A 19,586-nucleotide genomic window follows, 5' to 3' on the forward strand; every position below is an offset into this window, starting at 1 on the left:
CAGACGAGAGGATAAGTATGAAAAGGTAGGTGCAAACTCCTATGTTTTCAACAAGTCAACACGTAAGAGTATGCTTACTCCTAGATAACAAACTAATAAATAATGCATTTATCTAAGTAAACTTAAATAAAGTGTAAATAATATTAATTTTCACTAACACAGGAATGGGCCAAGGAATTGGATTATTTATTATACCTTAGGATGAATAGGGTCATAAATGAAAAGGGACATGCATGGTGGGCAAATACAACTAAAGAAGTTGTTAAAGTTCAAATATTTTATGATTATCTAAGATAAGAGTTTATTGAAATAGATAAACTAAGAGAATATGTGCTGAAGAAACAACATGAGATTCTGAGTTTTAATTGGTCAGATGACACACTTTTTGACAAGTTGATGGAATATTTTCTACATGCAAAGTAGTTAGAACTTGGTGAAATTGATGAAGATGAAATCGAACAAGATGAGTTGCAAACAATTGATGCCTCAGTTAAAGAAGAAGAAGATGAAGGTAAACAACCAACTACAATAACAAGCATAAAGGCCCAAATTGATGACTTGGTAGCAATAGAATCAAGCGTGACTGTAAGTTTTTCAATACAAGATGACATGGATGGAGAACCCTGAGTTCAACTCAGTTTTCAAATATTAGAATAGGGTCCATCTGAAGGAAATCCAATGCCCACATGTTTCGAGGAATGATAATTGTGACAAAGCCAATCACAAACTCCTCAACAAAGAAGTGCATCAGAAGTGGTCCCTAAAAAAGGAATTTTCATAATACAAATCATTCTGTTGCACTAATTTTTGTCTTTTGTGACAATAACTTTTGTAAATATATTTCTATCTTAAGGACAAATGTTAGTACTCTATAGGCCTGAATGTTGCATCTCATGCTATATAAATGAGATTCTAAGGCTAGAGAAAGGGTTTGAACATTTGTGCAATTTTAGTTTTCGCTAGCTTTATTTCAATCTAGTTTCCTTGATGTAAATCTTATGATGTATTTTCGTTGTAAGTATGAAAATACACTAACATTCTAAGATCATGTTGCCTTGTCTTGAGTCATTTTGAGTATTATTCTAATGTTATACAATTCTCAAAGAGAATTAATACAAAGACAAACTATCACCATATCTATTTTCTTTGAATCTTTTCTCCATTGTTATTGACTAGTTATTTTGAGATTGTATGGGCAAAACTTGTTCAATTTAATGCAACTAGGATAGGTTGTATGTAAATTCACTATTGCTTTTGATTTAATGAATTGAGTAAATGCTTCAGTGATATGATAGAGTTTCTAGCCAGTAAAAAGGATATGAATAAGAATGAGTTTTAGGGAGAATTGCTGATAATATTGATATGCATAAGAATGAGTTTTAGGAAGAATTGCTGATGGTATTGATTGTAATGCAATCAATTAGGTCAAGAGGTTAGATAGACTCTAAATTCCAATGGATGAGGCACTTATCAATTATATTAGTCTGCATATGAAGAGATCATGTATAAGCATCAAGTAAAATCTTAAAATCAAAATCAATTTTACTTTAAATGTATTAAGAGTATCATAGCTGGTCAATACTTGTTTGTATTTAATATATGTGTTTTAGTTAACTGTTGCTACCCATAATTACATGTAAATCTGAGAAGAAATATGACCAAACATCTGCTATAGGGAAAGAGTATTGTAATAGAATATCAATAGATGAATGAAGTGTGAAAATAATATCAAGTTTAATTCATTTTATCCCTTAGCTGCACCCGCCTTGGTTTTGCAAAGCCTAAAGAGTAGAAAATCCTGGTGATTTTGTTGAAGTTGGGTCTAGATTTGAGAATCCCTTAGTTGAACATAGAAAATAGCTAACCCTTAGACTAAGTTTTTATTCATCATCTTGGTATCAAGTATTTTGTTGCTTGGTAGTGTAAAAACACCAACAAGGTCAACCTTAATCCAAAGGATTTACCCTAGATTGATACAATTATTAGAGAGTAATAGTAAGGCTCGATTTGATAACAACTTACAAATCCATTTGCAGATTACAAATATTTGTTTTTCCTCCATTCTACTTGGCTTTCACAGACTTAAGCTCTGATAGCTTGTTCACCCTTCAAGCATCGATACCCTTAAGCCTTCTTTCTTTGCTTGCCAATGCAGACTCTTCTCTTAGGTGACTGAATGAAGCAATACCCTAGACTCCTTGTCTTCTTTAGGTTCTCATAGATGACCACCTTTACTTATGACCAACCATCTCTATAAATAGATAATTAAGATATTTTGCTATTCATTCTCTATCATCCAATTCAGGGTTAGGACAAATTAATGAATCTACACCTTATTTCATTTCATTCCCTTCTAGAAACTTCTCCTTCAATCCTCTTGAATTCACCTAAAAATGGTTTACCTTGAATTTTGTGCCACCAACTCATCAATCTTATCTTCCACATGGTTCACATAATCTAAGAAATCAACTTTGATAACTTAGATCCATCGAATTCACGATCTTTCAAATAATGCTGACATTTGACATTAACTAGCTTTTGATGCTTAGCACATACTAGGTTGCTTGACATCCATTGAAAAATTATTCGGCACGAACTAAAGTTTATTGGTGCTCGACATCAAATAAAATTTACTTGGCATCAACTGTTTCACTCGGCTTACACTAAAATTGACTTTTACTTGGCTCTAATTGATTTTTTGCTCGGCTTGCAGTAACTTTGCTCGACACCTACTATCCACTCAGTCAAGCTTGGTAGACTTACTTCAATTAACTTGTTCTTCTGAACCTGCTTAGTGTAACCAACCTTTGCAACCATAAGTAGATTACCAATGCACTATGATATCGCTTTCTTAGCTAATTCTTGTACTCCTTTTCTATATCATAACTCAACCTTTCCTCTAGGTGCTATTGTTACATCATTTTGATCAAATCCTCTTCATCAGTCAAACAAGTGATAGTACTTAAGTTATAAAAGAAGTTGTCTTACCAACAGATAGTAGGTTTGACATCAGTGACAAAAAAATGATTGAAACACATTTATCATACTTGTATCAATCTATTTTCAACAATCTCCCTCTTTGGCATTGATAGCAAACCAAACTATGTTAGAATTACAATAGGAAAGGTAAAATTCTTTTGGGGTGGGGGGGGGGGGGGGGGGTGGTGAGTCATTACTTTAAACTTTGACCATTAAAACATTCACCACACATCCATCTCATACATTCAATAAGTAAATTAAAATACCATGTAAAGCATGTACATCTAAATCATGTAAACAAGTAAACATTCACACATGTATGACACTAGATATGATTACCTAGAAACCCTCTAATGAGAAGATAAAACTGGGGTGGGGATGACACCCAAAAATCTTCACTACTATAGTAATAAAGTGTATCTAATGAAGGTTACAATGTTTGATCATGAAACATGATCTACCCTTTGAAAGGTCTATCCTATTAAAGGCTTACAAAGACTATTAGGTCTCACCCTGTTAAAAGATTTCAATACCCTGTTAGATGTGTTCCTTGTTAAAGGACTTTAACTCACAATTAAGTAAGAACCTTGTTAAAAAATTTTAATATAGCCTATTAGGACTACTTTGTTAAGAGATTTAACTGATTCACCTGCTAGAATGACTCAACATTGATCCTACAGTTAGCACTTGTTTGCTTGATGATAGATCACCTCTAAACTGATGTATTCTTGATCCTTCTTGATCAGATGTCTCTCTGCTATATACTCTTCCTTTCCTCTGTTCTCCTTTAACTGATTCTACAATGCTAATACAATTCACAATTCCTTAGCCACCATGAATGCTCTATTTATGTATGAAAACTTCTCTCTTTTCTCCTTCCACACACATATGAAACTTATGGTTTTTCCTCCTTAAGAAGACCTAGGTGACTCAGGGTTAGGTATGAATAAACAGTTGTGATTCATCCATTTTTCCACTTAAACCTTCCCTTTATCTGATTGGTTGCATGCAATTCATAGGGATTCCAACTTGAGATTCGTCCCTATCTCCAAAATATCATAATTCAATCTTTAAGTTGGCTAAAAAATAGTTTACATAGTAGTTTGTGCCATTACAAACAACTATGAAAAAATTGTCTTACTCAACATTTGAAGTCTGTGATGATCGACATATACTAATTTCTATACTATGACTTGACATTTGAATAACTCAGCATGCACTTATTACTCGACTCCTATATCACTCAGCATAAATTGTCTGCTTGGCACTTGAGTGACTCGGCACTCACTATGGGCTCAACATGCTCTATCTTATACATGTTCTGCTCAACATGTACTATTTGTTTGACATGAACTAAGTAAATGAATTAACTGTATAAATGTTGGAATACTTTAGAATAATTGAGAGGGGGGGGGGGGGTGTGAATTAGTTATCCAAGATCTAGATGTAATAAAACTTTTCACAACTTAGTGAACCCATGAAATATCCATGCATGCATCCTTAAGATTATGTAATCACTAAAACTTGTAGGTTACTATCAAATCAACTTGTAGAAATGTAAAGCATGAAATATAATAGATTCATCAACACATTTGACACAATGATTTACGTGGAAACCCAATTTGGGAAAAACCATTAGTAACATGCTACTCCTTTTCACTCTTTTGAAGTGATGCCCTGTGAAATGCCAACCCTGTTAAAGGTTACAATACACACTATTAAATGTGACTTGGTTAAGGGATTTCAATCACCCTGTTAGAAGTGAGCCTTGTTAGAGGACTTTAGGCCATTCACTTGGAATGCCACCCAGTTAAAGAATTTACAAATGACTGTTAGGTCAACCTTACTCTGAAGGGTTTACCCTAGACTAATACAATTGTTAGAGAGTAATAGTAGAGCTTTGATCTGATACAACTTACAATTTTGTTTTTAGATTACAGATCTATTATTCAGTCCTCACTTCTGGTTGGCCTTCATACTTTGCAGCTCTGATAACTTGTTGACCCTTTAAGCATTCATCTCCTTAAGCATTCTTGCTTAACATGCCATTGTAGAATATCCTCTTAGGTCACTTGATGAAGAAAAACCCTTGAATCCTTCTTTTCCTTAGGTTCTCGCACATGACAACTTTTGATTCATGACTAGACATTCCTATAAATAGAAAATTAGGATATTTTGTCGCTCATTTTCTATCATCCAAATTAGGGTTTGGATGGATTAGGTAGGATACAATGTATCTACCCCATATCTTATATCTCTTCTAGAAACTTCTCCTAGAATCCATTTGAATTTTCCTAAAGAATGTTTTACCTCAAAACTTGTGCCACCAACTTATCATCCTTATCTTTCACCTAGTTCAAAAAATTCAAGAAAACAAAATTTGTCATCTCAAATTCAACAAATCTTCGATCTTTAAAATAATGCAGTAGCTTTGCATTATCAACCTTTTGATGCTCGGCACATACTGTGTTGCTTGACATCCACTGTGAATTTAGTCAGCATCAACTAAAGTTTACCAATGCTCAACATCAACTAAAATTTTCTTGGCATCAATTTTCTTGCTCGGCATTGACTAAAATTTTTCTTTTACTCGGCTCCAACTAACTTTTTGCTTGGCTTGCATTGTCTTTTTTCGACACCTACTATCCACTTGGTCAAGCTTGGCAAAAAAACTTTGTGTAACTTGTTCTTCTAAGCTTTCTTAGTGGAGCCAACATTTGTAACCTTAAGTAGATTATCAATACATCATGTCATCACTGTCTTAATGGATCCTTGTACTTCATTACATAATCATAACTCAACCTTTCCTCTAGGTGCTTTTGTTACATCTTATTGATCAAATCCTCTTCATCAATCAACTAAGTGATAGTACTTGAACCTTATAAGCAATTGTCTTACCAAAAAATAGTAGGTTTGACATCAACGACAAAAAAATGATTGAAACACATAGTCTTCTTCAACAATCTCTCTTCAATAATGATATTTTCAATTAGATCTCAACAATAGACACTCACTTGTCAAAACCAATCTGAGATCAACAATCTCCCCCTTTGACATGAGTGTCAAAAACAATTGGTCATGCATTGATATCCTTATTCTTATGAGCATAACATATCTCTTATTTGACTTATGTACAAAATTTCAAAATTTTTTAAACAACCTATACCTCAAAATGATGTACTCCTACTGAGTAAATGTGTCTCAACTGATACTCTTTGACTTGCAGCTTTGCTCTCATTTTCCCTTTTCTTATTCTCTCACTTTTTCTCTATCTCCCCCTTTTTGACACTGATGTCAATGGTCTATACACTGATAGTGTGTTTGTCCAAGAAAGATTTATGGACCTCTAGAATAATTTTGAGAGCTGCATCCCAGTTTTCACATGCTACATCCAAAGACTTAATTTAGATAGCTAGCTCGACAGTAAGGTGAACTAGGCCATCTAATGTAGAAAGATTGAGGTCTTTCTTCATAAGAGTTTTTGTAGAGCCTAACTCCTTATGAAAAATCTCCATGTGAGGAGTCAATGTTGTTTGTATGATAATAAGTTTGGTCATTATGTTGGCTTCATCTGTAGACAATGCTACTAACTGACTCTGTGCTTGCAATAAACCTTTTAACTATTTTTCACTTTGAGCTAGATTGATAGGCAATTTTTCACTTGATGCATTAATTTTACTTTCCAAACTCAAAATGTGACTTCTTGTGTCTTGTGTGAAGAGTGTCAGATTGTAGAGTTTAGTGTATAGTGAGAAAGTGTTCTCAAGTACCTTCTTCACACTTTCTACCTTTGTGGCCAATGTAACTTGTGCAAGTGCTATGTCACCTGATATTTTCTCATTCACTTTACTTTGAAATTTCTTTTTAGGCCATTCTAATAATTTGGCATTGTATCAAGGTCCACATCACTTAACTTTTCCACTATATCTGTCAATTGTTCTATAAGTGGCTTGGTTTCATCTAGAGTTGGTAGATTGAATGCATCTAGGAATATGTCTTTTATATCCAACAAAGATTGCTTCTACCTATGCTCCCTTTTGAGCAGTTCCTGATGCTTCTTTCTAGCTAGGGCTTCTTGCAATATATTCATTTTCTCTATTGTCATTATGGCATGATTATACTTCGATAAAACAATTCTTCATCAAGGCTCACATCTCCATATTGTATTACCTCTTTTGCCTTTGATGAACTTGGACTTGGCACTGAGAACTACAATGGTGTTTCATTTGTGCTCGGCTTCTGAAGAGTGTGACTGGAATGAATGCTAGATTCTAGTAAGGTTACCAGGGCTTGAATTACTGCTTGCTCCTTTAGCTTTGGTGTCAACTCAATCTCTTCAGGCTTGTCCTATTCTACCATAATGCCTTGGGATGAACCTTGTACTTGTGCTGGAGGTGTAGATAAATCTATCTGGCCTATTTCACTTTGTGCTTCAGTGGTAACTTGAGTTTCTATTGTGTCCTTTCCAACTATATCAACCTTTGTAGATCTGAATTTTGGTATTTTATCTAAAGGTTTTACATTAGTGACTTGAGGGGTGATGGTAGGTGGTTCTTGTGTTTTCACCTCTTCCCTTCTAGTGTTAGTCACTAATTTTTGAATTTCATCTACACTCACTAACACAAGATTACCACACAATTTTTCCTATAGTGTAGATTGATCTAGTATCTTTTTTAGATCTTCCTCTATTAGGGGATTGATGTTCTAAGCAGTAAGATTAGAAACATCCTTCACTATTACTATTTAAGTATTTACATTTGTTATATGTTGAGGGCTAACATTAGGAAATTGCATATCTTGTACACTTTGTTCTTCTTGTTACTCTTTCTTAGCTATTGCTTGGTTATCTATATTCATTTTAGTACCTCCCTCAACCGTGCCTTCATTGTTTTCATATTCTTCATCATCCTTAACCTCAATAAGCTCCTACCTTTTTTTATTAGAGCTATCCCATATGTGACTTTCCATATCTATGTAGATTTCTTCACAACATCTTTAGTATTGTTTTGCAATATTCTGAAGGCTTTATATTTGGGTACAAATCTAATTGCATATTTCTTCATGGCCTTACCAATTTGTGCCTTACTGAGTTCAGGCATCACTTGAGCAAGTGATCTCTCTCGGATTTATCTTTCTAGTTTCAAACAATAATGCCATTTTTGCTTCACTCTCTCATATAAAATTTTAGGCATAGAGTTAGCAATCTCTAGTGGGGATTTCTTAAAATTTTCCATCATGGCATATATAGCCTCCTCCACTTGATTCTTTTCAACTTTACCAAGATTATCAAAATCAATATGAGAAAATCCTGATAGATCTGCACTATTCTTAACATTTTCACATAGGTTACCTAGATCTGAAGATGGGTTGTGACTCACCACTTTGAATTGGTTATTTTCATCTAATTTTGTTCTTTCCTCATCAAATTTAGCTTGTGCAACGTATTTCCTCCTTGGTCTTTTCTGATCTCCTCCTTCTTGCTCTATTGGTTTGATCTTCTCTTTTGCCTTTTGTGCAGTGACACGCGCACTAGCTCTTGTGGTAGGTGCTGTAGGTTTGGGCTGGCTTGGTTTAGCAACCTTCTTGGATCTTGTCATTGGTTGAGCCTTAGCCTTTCTCTTCTTTAGATTAATAGGAGTAGGTGCTTCCTTGGCTTCTTCTTCTTTGACACCTTCTACAATTTTTGTTTCTACCTCTTACTGATCTTCTCCTATTCCTTGTGTTAATGCAAGTGGTGCTTGGGTCTGGGAGTCTTCTTCCTCTTCATCCTCTTCCTCTTCATCTTCTTCCTACTCAACAACTTCACCAAATTTAGCTTTTAGTTTCTTTACCAACTTCTCCTTCTTCTTTATAACAGAGGCAGTCTTCAATTCCATGATAATCTTAGATTTGGCTATCTCATAGTTTCCAAATGCTTTGGCATCTTTATCAATATCTTCAATAAGTAATGTAGTTATTGCTGCAGAGGCTTCATCTACATTTATTTCATATCCTAATGGTCTCAACCATCTTACCTTTGAAGTTTTTTCTTGAACAAATGTATAATCAACATCAACTAGGAAACAAACATCATCATAATGTTTTTCCACTAGTGATACTGAAATCCTCAATATTTTCTTCATAGACTACTTAAAGTCCTCAAAGTAACTAGTCATTACTGACTCAAAATTTTTACCCAATTGTTCAATGAAATCACCTATTTGTACTACCATTGACTTGTTAGTTTTCCATGCCATAGTGCCAAATATAGGAAATGTGTTTTGAACATAAAAGAAGATACATATCAAAATAGAACCAAATTTGCAATAAGCACTCTTTGTCTTTCTTATTTCTCCTAGGTTTTCAATCATTTGTTGTAGTTGTAGCTCAAAAAGATCATATGCGATCCTTCTTCACAATCTTATAACCCACATCCACTATAATACAAGGCACACTATTCGATCTACTTGATTGGTAAAACTTATGTGCAATTACCCTTAATATAAATTCTATCAAAGGATCTGTGATGGTGTCAATAGTCATTCCTCTCTTATTCCACATAGCTTTAGTATTCTTTTCAATAACCTATTTTGATTTGCTCCTCAAAGTCTTAGGCTGATCTAGGGTTAGATACCTTATTACCCTATGGATTATTCTTTTAGTGATTTTAATTGTCCCATTGTCTAACCAAAGTGAACTATCATGAATCCTACTCAATACAATCCTAATTCATTCAGCTTTGAAAACATTCAAGAAATCTAGGGCATGAGTTAACCCTTTCTTCTCTACAATTTTGAACTCTTCTCTTAACACACTATTCTCACAAAGTTTATCATATGCTTCCCTAATTTCTATATCTCCAATACTTCCAATCTTACAGTTGTAACACATTTTGACATCTTGAACCATTAAAACTTTTGGTAGTATCATGGATAACACACCAGAGGGGTCTTGTTTATAAGCAATGTCTAAAAATTGGTTGTTTGACCTTATTACTAACTAGTTGAACATTCAAAACTTCCTTACCCTGTACACCCTTTGAACTAGATGCCATTATGCAAAACTAGGGTTTTTGAAATTCAAAACAATGTAACTTAGCACTTGATAAATACCTTGCAAGATTTGATGAAATGGCGTTGAATCACTGCTCAAATCTTTTGCAATCACTTTGGATGGATTTCTAAATTACCTCTTTCTCTTTTTTCTCTTTCTCAATTTTGAAAGGATGAAAAATGAGCTAAAAATTGATCAAATGCACCTTTGAAGTACTGCAATTAATGCTGAGTGCTTACATAGCTGTAAGCTCAACATCAACCAATTTTAGGCTCACATGGCATCCACTAGCATTTCATTCATTTGGAAACCATTACAAGCTTGACATCAACTAGCTAGTCTGTAAGCTTGACATCCTCTAGTATTTCGCTCAACATTCATAGGAAACCTTTCATGCTCGATAGTAACATGAAAAACTTGAAGATTTTACTTTAATTCCTAATAACATCTTGCATCTTTGTTCATGCTTATGCAATATTTTTAGTACTAAATCCTTTGGAATTGATGTATGATATAACTTTTGAATATCAGTCCCACATACCTCTTGATTGCTTAGTTTGATGAGGTGTGATCACCTGACCCATTGGGTGAAGTGATCCCTTCTCCACTTGATGTGCTGTAATCCTCCTTTTTCTTCCATGTCTTGTTCATTTTATTTCTAACATTTTCAATATCTTCCTTGCCTTTACCTTTATCTTTATTGAACTCACAACTTGGTGCCTTTGACTTTGTTGGACAATATCAATTGATGTGACCAGTCTTCAAATAGCTAAAACATGTTGTTTGAATCAACCACATTTTGTAGTCACTTTTGAAGTGTGTTCTAATACAATTCTTAGGAACACGTCCATAATCTTGACAATAATGATAACTATACCTTTTATTATAATCCCAATTATAAGAGTTGCCATTGTTCCTTACCTTTGTTTGCCTCTCTGATGACCAAATGGGTTTGGATCTGCTCTCAAAAGATCTATGTCCATACTTTTGACAGTTATGATAATATCCTTCAAATCTTTGAGTCTTCATGGTCTTAGTTTTGCATTTATGTGCCTGATGAACTTGTTTGTTACACTTATGGTAGTGAACCATGTTCTTATGCTTGACATTTTGATTTATAGTCTTGCTCCTATACACATTAACAATATGTCCTTTCTTACCACAATTATGACAAGTAGGTTTGGAGTTCTTACCTTTGTTGCTCCTTTCTTGAGCAATTTTGGATGACTTTCCTTCTTCATTGCTTGTGTATCCTAGTCCAGATGTGTCATTGTTAGGTCTAGGGGATCTCATCAATTTCTCAAAGTATTTGATGGATTCACTTGGTTTGTTGAAACTTTCAACAAATTCCTTTTCCTTTTTTAGGTCATTATTCAGTTGCTCATTCTACAACTTAGTGTTGTTATCTCAATGTCCTTGACATTCTATTCATAGTAGGCATTCATCATTTGGCTCAAAGAATCCAATTGCATGTTGGACATCTTGGTTAGCTCTAATGATTTCTCTTCCAGTCTATTGGTCAAAACTCTTTTTTCTTCTTCAATCATGGCATTGTCTTCCATAGCTTTCTTTTTTTGTTCAGTCACCTCATATCGTAGTATGGCTTGTGATTCTTTCTCTAACTTGAGAATTTTGATTCCCTCAGCTTGGGCTCTGTTCTTTTCCATTAGATCTGTAATCACTGCATCAAATTCATTAGAGTCTCCATCAAAAAATAATTTAGCAGTGTCCATCTCTCTATATTGTGCATCATTATCTTCAATAGAAAATTCTTTCCTTCTCTTTAAAGATTTCTTTAGTTCTTCTCTTGCTTCATTCAGTTGATGTAGAATGAGTTGTATTTCAATTCCTTGATTCTCAATAATCTTTCCCAACTTGTAGACTTCTATTTCCAAGATCTTTCCTTAAAGCTGCAAAGCTTTTCTTTTAGAGAACTAGGCTATGATACCAATTGTTGCAATTACAATAGGAAAGGTAAACTTCTAGGGAGGGGGTGAATCAGTACTTTAAACTTTGACCATTAAAATATTCACCACACATCCATCTTATACATTTAATAAGTAAATTGAAATACCATGTAAAGCATGCACATCTAAATCATGTAAACAAGTAAACATTCACACATGTATGACACTAGATATGATTACCCAGAAACCCTCCAATGAGAAGGTAAAAAGGGGCGAGGATGACACCCACAAATCTTCAATACTATAATAATAAAGTGTATCCAATGAAGGTTACAATTTTTGATAATGAAACATGATCTACCTTGTGAAAGGTTTGCCTTGTTAAAGGCTTATAAAGATTGTTAGGTCTCACCTTCTTAAAAGTGTGCCTTGTTAAAGGAATTTAACTCACAATTAAGTAAGCACCTTGTTAGATGATTTTAATACAGCCTGTTAGGACTACTTTGTTAATAGATTTAATTGATTCACCTACTGGAATGACTCAGCATTGATCTTGTAGTTAACACTTGGTTTCTTGATGATAGATCACCTCTAAACTGATGTATTCTTGATCCTTCTTGATCAGATGTCGCTTTGCTGTATACTCTTCCTTTCCTCTGTTCTCCTTTAATTGATTCTATAATGCTATTACAATTCACAATTCCTTAGCCACCATGAATGATCTATTTGCACATGCAAACTTCTCTCTTCGCTCCTTCCACACACATATGAAGTTTATAGTTTATCCTCCTTAAGAAGACCTACATGACTTAGGGTTAAGTATGAATCAAAAACTGTGATTCATCCATTTTTCCACTTAAATCTTCCCTTTACCAAATTAGTTGCATGCAATTCATAGGGATTCCAACTTAAGATTCATCCTTATCTCCAAAATATCGCAATTCAATCTTTAAGTTAAGTAAAAAATGGTTTGCATAGTAGTTTGTGCCATTATAAACAACTATGACAAAACTGTCTCACTCAGCATCTGAAGCCTCTGATGCTCGACATATAGTGATTTCTATACTATGACTCAACATTTGAATAACTCAATATGTACTGCTTACCCAGCTCCTGTATTAGTTAGCATACACTGTCTACTCAACACTTGAGTGACTTGGTACATGAGTGACTTAGCACTCATTGTAGACTCAACATGCTCTATCTTATAATTGTTGTTTTTGACATGTACTATTTTTTTGGTATGAACTAAGTAAATGACTTAAGTGTATAGAAACTCACTTGTCAAAACCAATCTGAGATCAACAAATTGATCAACCAAATTGACTCAGTTTAGATAGTAAGACCAATAAAATACCAAAAAGAAAATAATTCCTTGTATTGAAATCTCTCCCTCTATCAACAAATTTTATCTTCTGAATAGGTTACAAAATTCTATTCTTTTTAGATCAAAAAACAATCAACTCATCCTTATGACTCCCTCTAAATTACTTCTTATATCTCCCTCTACATTATCTTCCTCTTACTAGGTAGATGTAATCAACAGATACACTTTCTCTGTCAACAGTAAGAATTTCTCCCGCATACTATGTGTTTGGATTTCTCCCTCTTTGTTTAGTTCCTTTATGTGCTATTAACAATGTCTATATCCCTCATAGGATTCTTTTCTTTCTTCAATATCTCTTCTGATCAGTTTCTTTACTATCTCTCTCTTTGACAACAATGCCAAAGACTTGTCATCTTAATATGAAAATATGAACAATTTTATTTTATCCCTTGATCATCTTGCTTGTGACTGATTTGTAGTTCCAACTCTTTGATTACCTTAGGCAACTCCTAAAGTAAGATCCATTGCATCAATATGTAACATATGTCAATCAACTTTTTTGATGTAGGGCACTCCTCTTATTTCTTAGATAGCCTTTGATAGGGGTACCACCCCTTATTTACCTCTCAAATACTCATGAGCATCCTTGGGTAATAATTTTGTGAAGTTATCAAAAATTTTCTCTTTTGTGTTAACATATTCCATCTTCACCTCTTTTCATGAACTAATTCCCTCAAGAAATGATACTTGATTCCAATGTGCTTAGTCTTTGTGTGCATCACATGATTCTTTGATATATGTATAACACTTGTATTATCACAATAAAGTATCACTGGTTTAGTGATCTCTTCCTTCATACTTTTGAGAAGCTGTTTGATCCATACAATGTTTGTACAATTTACTGCAGTAGCAACATATTCAGCTTCAACAATAGATTGAGAAATGCATTTTTATTTCTTGCTAGTCCATGTAACCAGCCTCTTGCCTAAGAAAAATGTTGCTCCATTGGTGCTCTTTCTATCATTAATATTTCTAGCCCAATCAACATCAATATAGGCTCTTAATTCAAATTTCTCATTTTTCTTGTAGTATAGACCATATTCCTCTATTCCTTTCAGATATCTCATTATTCTCTTTACACCCATCAAATGATTCTCCTTGGGATTAATAGAGAATCTTGCAACTATCCCTATATATAATGCTATATTAGGTCTGTTATGTACTACATATTGTAATTTCCCTATCATAGACCTATATAATGTTTGATTCACCTCAACTAAATCATCATTCTTTGAAAATTTATGTCCTATCACCATAGGTGTACTTATTGGCTTAAAGTCCTCCAATCCAAAAGTTTTTAGTATCTTCTTAACATACTTTGATTGAGTGATGTATATACCATATTTCATCTAATGTACTTACAAACCCACAAAGAACTTGACCTCTCCAAACATAGACATCTCAAATTCTTGCTTCATTTGATTTGTAAAAGCCTTAGATAAAGTATCTTGAACTCCAAATATGATATCATCAACAAAAAATTCACATAACAAAATACCTTTTCCTTTCTCTATCTTCAAGTATACTGTTATCACCAGTCCTTTCAAATGCAATCTTCACAAGATAATTACAAAGTCTCTCATACCATGCTCTTGGTGCTTGCTTCAAACCATATAAAGCTTTGTGTAATCTACATACCTTGTTTTTATTTTTAACATCAAAAAATCCTTTAGGCTATTCTATATAAACTTCTTCCTCTATTATACCATTCAGAAATGCAGACTTAACATTCATTCGATAAACTTTGAAACCTTTGTATGCAGAATAAGCAAGTAGAGTTCTTACTCCTTCCAATCTAGCAATAGGGGCAAATGTTTCTCTATAATCAATCCCTTCTTCTTATCCATATCCTTTACAAAGTAATATTTCCTTGTTTCTTGTGACTTCACCATTTTTATCTAACTTGTTTCTATATATCCACTTGGTACCAATCACATTTTTGTCTTCTAATCTAGGAACTAGAGTCCATATTTTGTTTTTCTCAATTTGTTCAATCTCTTCTTCTATGGCTTTACTCCAGTCCACATCGTCCAAGGCATATTTCAATATTTTTGGCTCTTTCATGCTTAGAAAACATGTATCATTTCTCAACTTATTTCTTGTCATTGGTCTAGCATCTTTATCTCCAATGATTTGTGCATCAGGATGATATCTCTTGACATATTTAGACAATCTTGGTTCAATTCTAGTTTCTTCATTTGGTCTCTCAACTTCTAAATCATTATGTACATCTCTTTCATGTAGTTCAACATCTCTTTCATGTACACTAATCTTAGAATCAGAATGTGTCTCAACTTCATTTTGTAACTTGGCACTTGAATGTAACTCAGTTCCTGAATGCAGCTCGACATTCATAGTATGTAACTCAATAGTCACTGAAACTTTCTATTGGTTTGTAACTTGATTTGCAACATCTTTTTTAGCAGACATACCTTTATAAAAGTATACAAATGATTTGTATTCTTCTGGTTCCTTCATAGGTTCAGTCTCATATACTTCTGTATATTCATCAAATTTCACATTTGCACTTTCCACAACTTTGTTAGTGTTAGTATTTAAACACTTATAAACTTTACTTCTTGTAAAATAACCTAGAAATATACCTTCCTCACTTTTTACATCTAGTTTACCATTCTTGAAATCTTTGAGAATATAGCATTTTCTTTCAAATACCTTAAAATATTTTACATTGGGTGAGTATCCATACCATAGTTCAAAAGGTGTTGAATGAGTACCCTTCATGACTTGCACATGATTCAAGGTATAGACAATTGTACTTAAAACTTATCTTTAGTATTTTAAAGCAACATTTTTCTCCATCATGAGTGTCCTAGCATAGTCTATTATATTTTTTTTTCTCAAACATTTTAGAGTTTTACGTGTTTCCTTTTTAACTCTTGCTAAGTACCACTTAAAAATTTAGAAATCATTAGATTGCTATTTCAGACACATAATTGTCATCATTCTAGAATAATCATCAACAAGAAACATAATGTACTTATCTCCTTTGTAGCTTTGCACTTCAATTGGTCCACAAAAGTCAGTATGAAAAATCTCTAGTATTCTTTTAGAGGTATGAATTTTACTTTTAAAACTTGACTTTGTTATTTTTCCTAACCAATATTGTTTGCACATTATATTGTCAGGCTTCTTCAACTTAGAAAAATCTCTAACTTTTCTCATGTTACTAATACTAACCAAGTTATCAAAATTACCATGACATAACCCCTTGTGCCATAGCCACATGCCATCAAATTCTACAACTAAACAAGTAGCATCCTCTATATCAAGGCAATATAGATTACTTCTAGTTTGATCACCCTTTCTAACCAGTTTTCGATCAGTTTCATATATATTGGTAATATTTTTTAAAAACTCAACCTTACATCCTAAATTATTCAATTGTAACACACTCAATAGATTATAGTTAAGTCCTTCAACATAGTAAGCATTATCACATAATTTTTTTTATGAGCTTGATAGAACCTTTTGCTTTTATCAAACATGGTGCATCATTACCAAATATTACACTATTTCCATCATAACAATTCATGGTAATGAACTTACTTGTATCTCTAGTCATGTGATGTGAACACCCACTATCAATGATCAATCTGTCATTCTTGTTCACACAAGACATAAGTACAACTGCCTCATCTTCATTAGATTTATCCTTCATTGCAACATACACCACTTCATCATCATGATCATCAGATTCATCTCTTATTTCCTCTTCAACAATATAGCAAGACTTCTTGCCTTCATCTTAGTAATCTTTGCTATCTTCATCTCTTCTACTTTTGTACTTGTCTCCACCTCTGCAATTCTTCTTCTCTAGACATCTAGCAGCAATATGACCAGCCTCATTGCAATTGAAATAGATGATAGGTAGTTTACCTTTAAAATTTCCTTTATTCTATGAAATCTCCCTACCAATAGTGCTTCAAGTTGATCTACATCTTCCTCATCTGTATCATTGTCACTGGACACTTAGTTTGTCTTTTTTTTCTTCTTCTTCTCATCGAGTTCCTTGAATGACAACTTAGCTTTGAAATCAATTCTAATATTTTTAGGTTTGTAATTTTCAAAATTAGATAGCCCAAAAGTAGTGAGCCTACCTACAAGACCTTTAAGAGTTAGATCATTCCTTGGTACAGATCTTAGTTCTTGTATTGTAGAAACTCAAATAACATAGATGGGTAGCAGTGTTTTCAAAACTTTTCTTAGTATAGTATCATCATCTATTTTACTAGTAGCTCCTCTTATTACATTAACAACATCTTTTATCCTAGAGAAATATTGAGCAATATTTTTACCTTATTTCATTCTCATATCATTGAACTTACCTCTGAGACTTTCAACTTTAGCTCTTAAAATATTATTGTCACCTCCATAGATGGTGTGTAGAGAATCCCATATTTTCTTTGTATTGTCACATCTTTTGATATCATAAAACTCAACATTGGTTAAGGTAGAGGAAATCTCCAACATTGCCTCGTTTTTTTTTTTTTTTTTTCCCCAGATCTTCAGCAGTTAAGACTCTAGTAGGTTCAACATGCTCAAAATAAATGGTATATTGTGCATGATCTCCAAGTCCTCCAAGGTGTAGCTTCATTAGGCTTTTCCATGCATGAAAATTATCTCTATTAAGCTTGGGTACTTCTCTTTTTGACATCTTAATTTTTGTGCTTCTAGTACCTTCAAACTAGTCCTCTTAAGCAAATAGATTTGATACCAATTGTTGGAATACTTTAGAATAACTAAGGAGGAGGGGTGTGAATAAGTTATCCAAGGTCCAAATGTACCATTAAAACTTTTCACATCTTAGTGAACCCATAAAAAATTTATCATCATGCATGGATCCATAAGATTATGCAATTAGTTAAAAATTGTACGTTATTATCAAATCAATTTATAGAAATGTAAACATGAAACATAACATATTCAATAACACACTTGACACAATGGTTTATGTGGAAACCTAATTTGGGAAAGACCACTAGTAACATACTACTATTTCTCACTCTTTTGAAGTGATACCCTATGAAAGGACCCTATTAAAGATTTTAATACACACTGTTAAACGTGACCCTATTAAAGGATTTCAATCACCTTATTAGGAGTGAGCCTTGTTAGAGGACTTTAAACCATTCACTTGTAATGTCACTTAGTGAAATGATTTGCAAATGACTTTTAGGTCAACCTTAATCCAAAGGATTTACCCTAGAGTGATAAAATTATTAGAGAGTAACAATAAGGCTTGATCTAATAACAAATTACAACTCCATTTGTAGATTGTACAGTTCTCTATTTTAGTCTTCCATTTTGCTTGGCTTTCACACACTTTAGCTTTGATAGCTTTTTCAACCTTCAATCATCCATACCCTTAAGCCTTCTTACATTTCTTGCCAATGTGGACTTTTCTCTTAGGTTACTAAATGAAGCAATACCCTAGACTCATTGACTTCCTTAGGTTCTTACACATCACCACCTTTGCTTCTGACCAACCATCTCTATAAATAGAGAATTAAGATATTTTTTTGTTCATTCTCCATCATCCAATTTAGGGTTAGGATAGATTAGGTAGGATTCAATGAATCTACCCTTTATTTCATTTCATTCCCTTCTAGAAACTTCTCCTTCAATTCTCTTGAATTCACCTAAAAATGAATTACCATGAATTTTGTGCCACCAAATCATCAATCTTATCTTTCACATAGTTCACATAATCCAAGAAATCAACTTTGAAAGCTCAGATCCATAAAATTCATGATCTTTCTAATAATGTTGACATTCAACATTAACTAGCTTTTGATGCTTGACACATATTGCATTGCTTGACATCCATTGAAAAATTACATGACATGAACTAAAGTTTATTGGTGCTCGAAATCAACTAAACTTTACTCAGCATCAACTATTTCACTCGACTTACACTAAATTTGACTTTTACTCAGCTCCAACTAATTTTCTGTTTGGCTTGCACTAACTTTGCTCAGCATCTACTATCTACTTGGTCAAGCTTGGTAGAATTAATTTGTTTAACTTGTTCTTTTGAACTTTCTCAGTGTAACCAACCTTTTCAACCATAAGTAGATTACTAATGCACTATGATATCACTGTCTTAGCTAATTCTTATACTCCTTTTCCATATCATAACTTAACATTTCCTCTAGGTGCTATTGTTACATCATTTTTATCAAATCCTCTACATCAATCAAACAAGTGATAGTACTTAAATCATATAAGCAATTGTCTTACCAATAGATAGTAGGTTTGAC

Source organism: Cupressus sempervirens, chromosome 10 (genome assembly GCF_028749045.1).
Source record: "Cupressus sempervirens isolate cs-2001-9-10 chromosome 10, ASM2874904v1, whole genome shotgun sequence".
Lineage (NCBI taxonomy): Eukaryota > Viridiplantae > Streptophyta > Pinopsida > Cupressales > Cupressaceae > Cupressus > Cupressus sempervirens.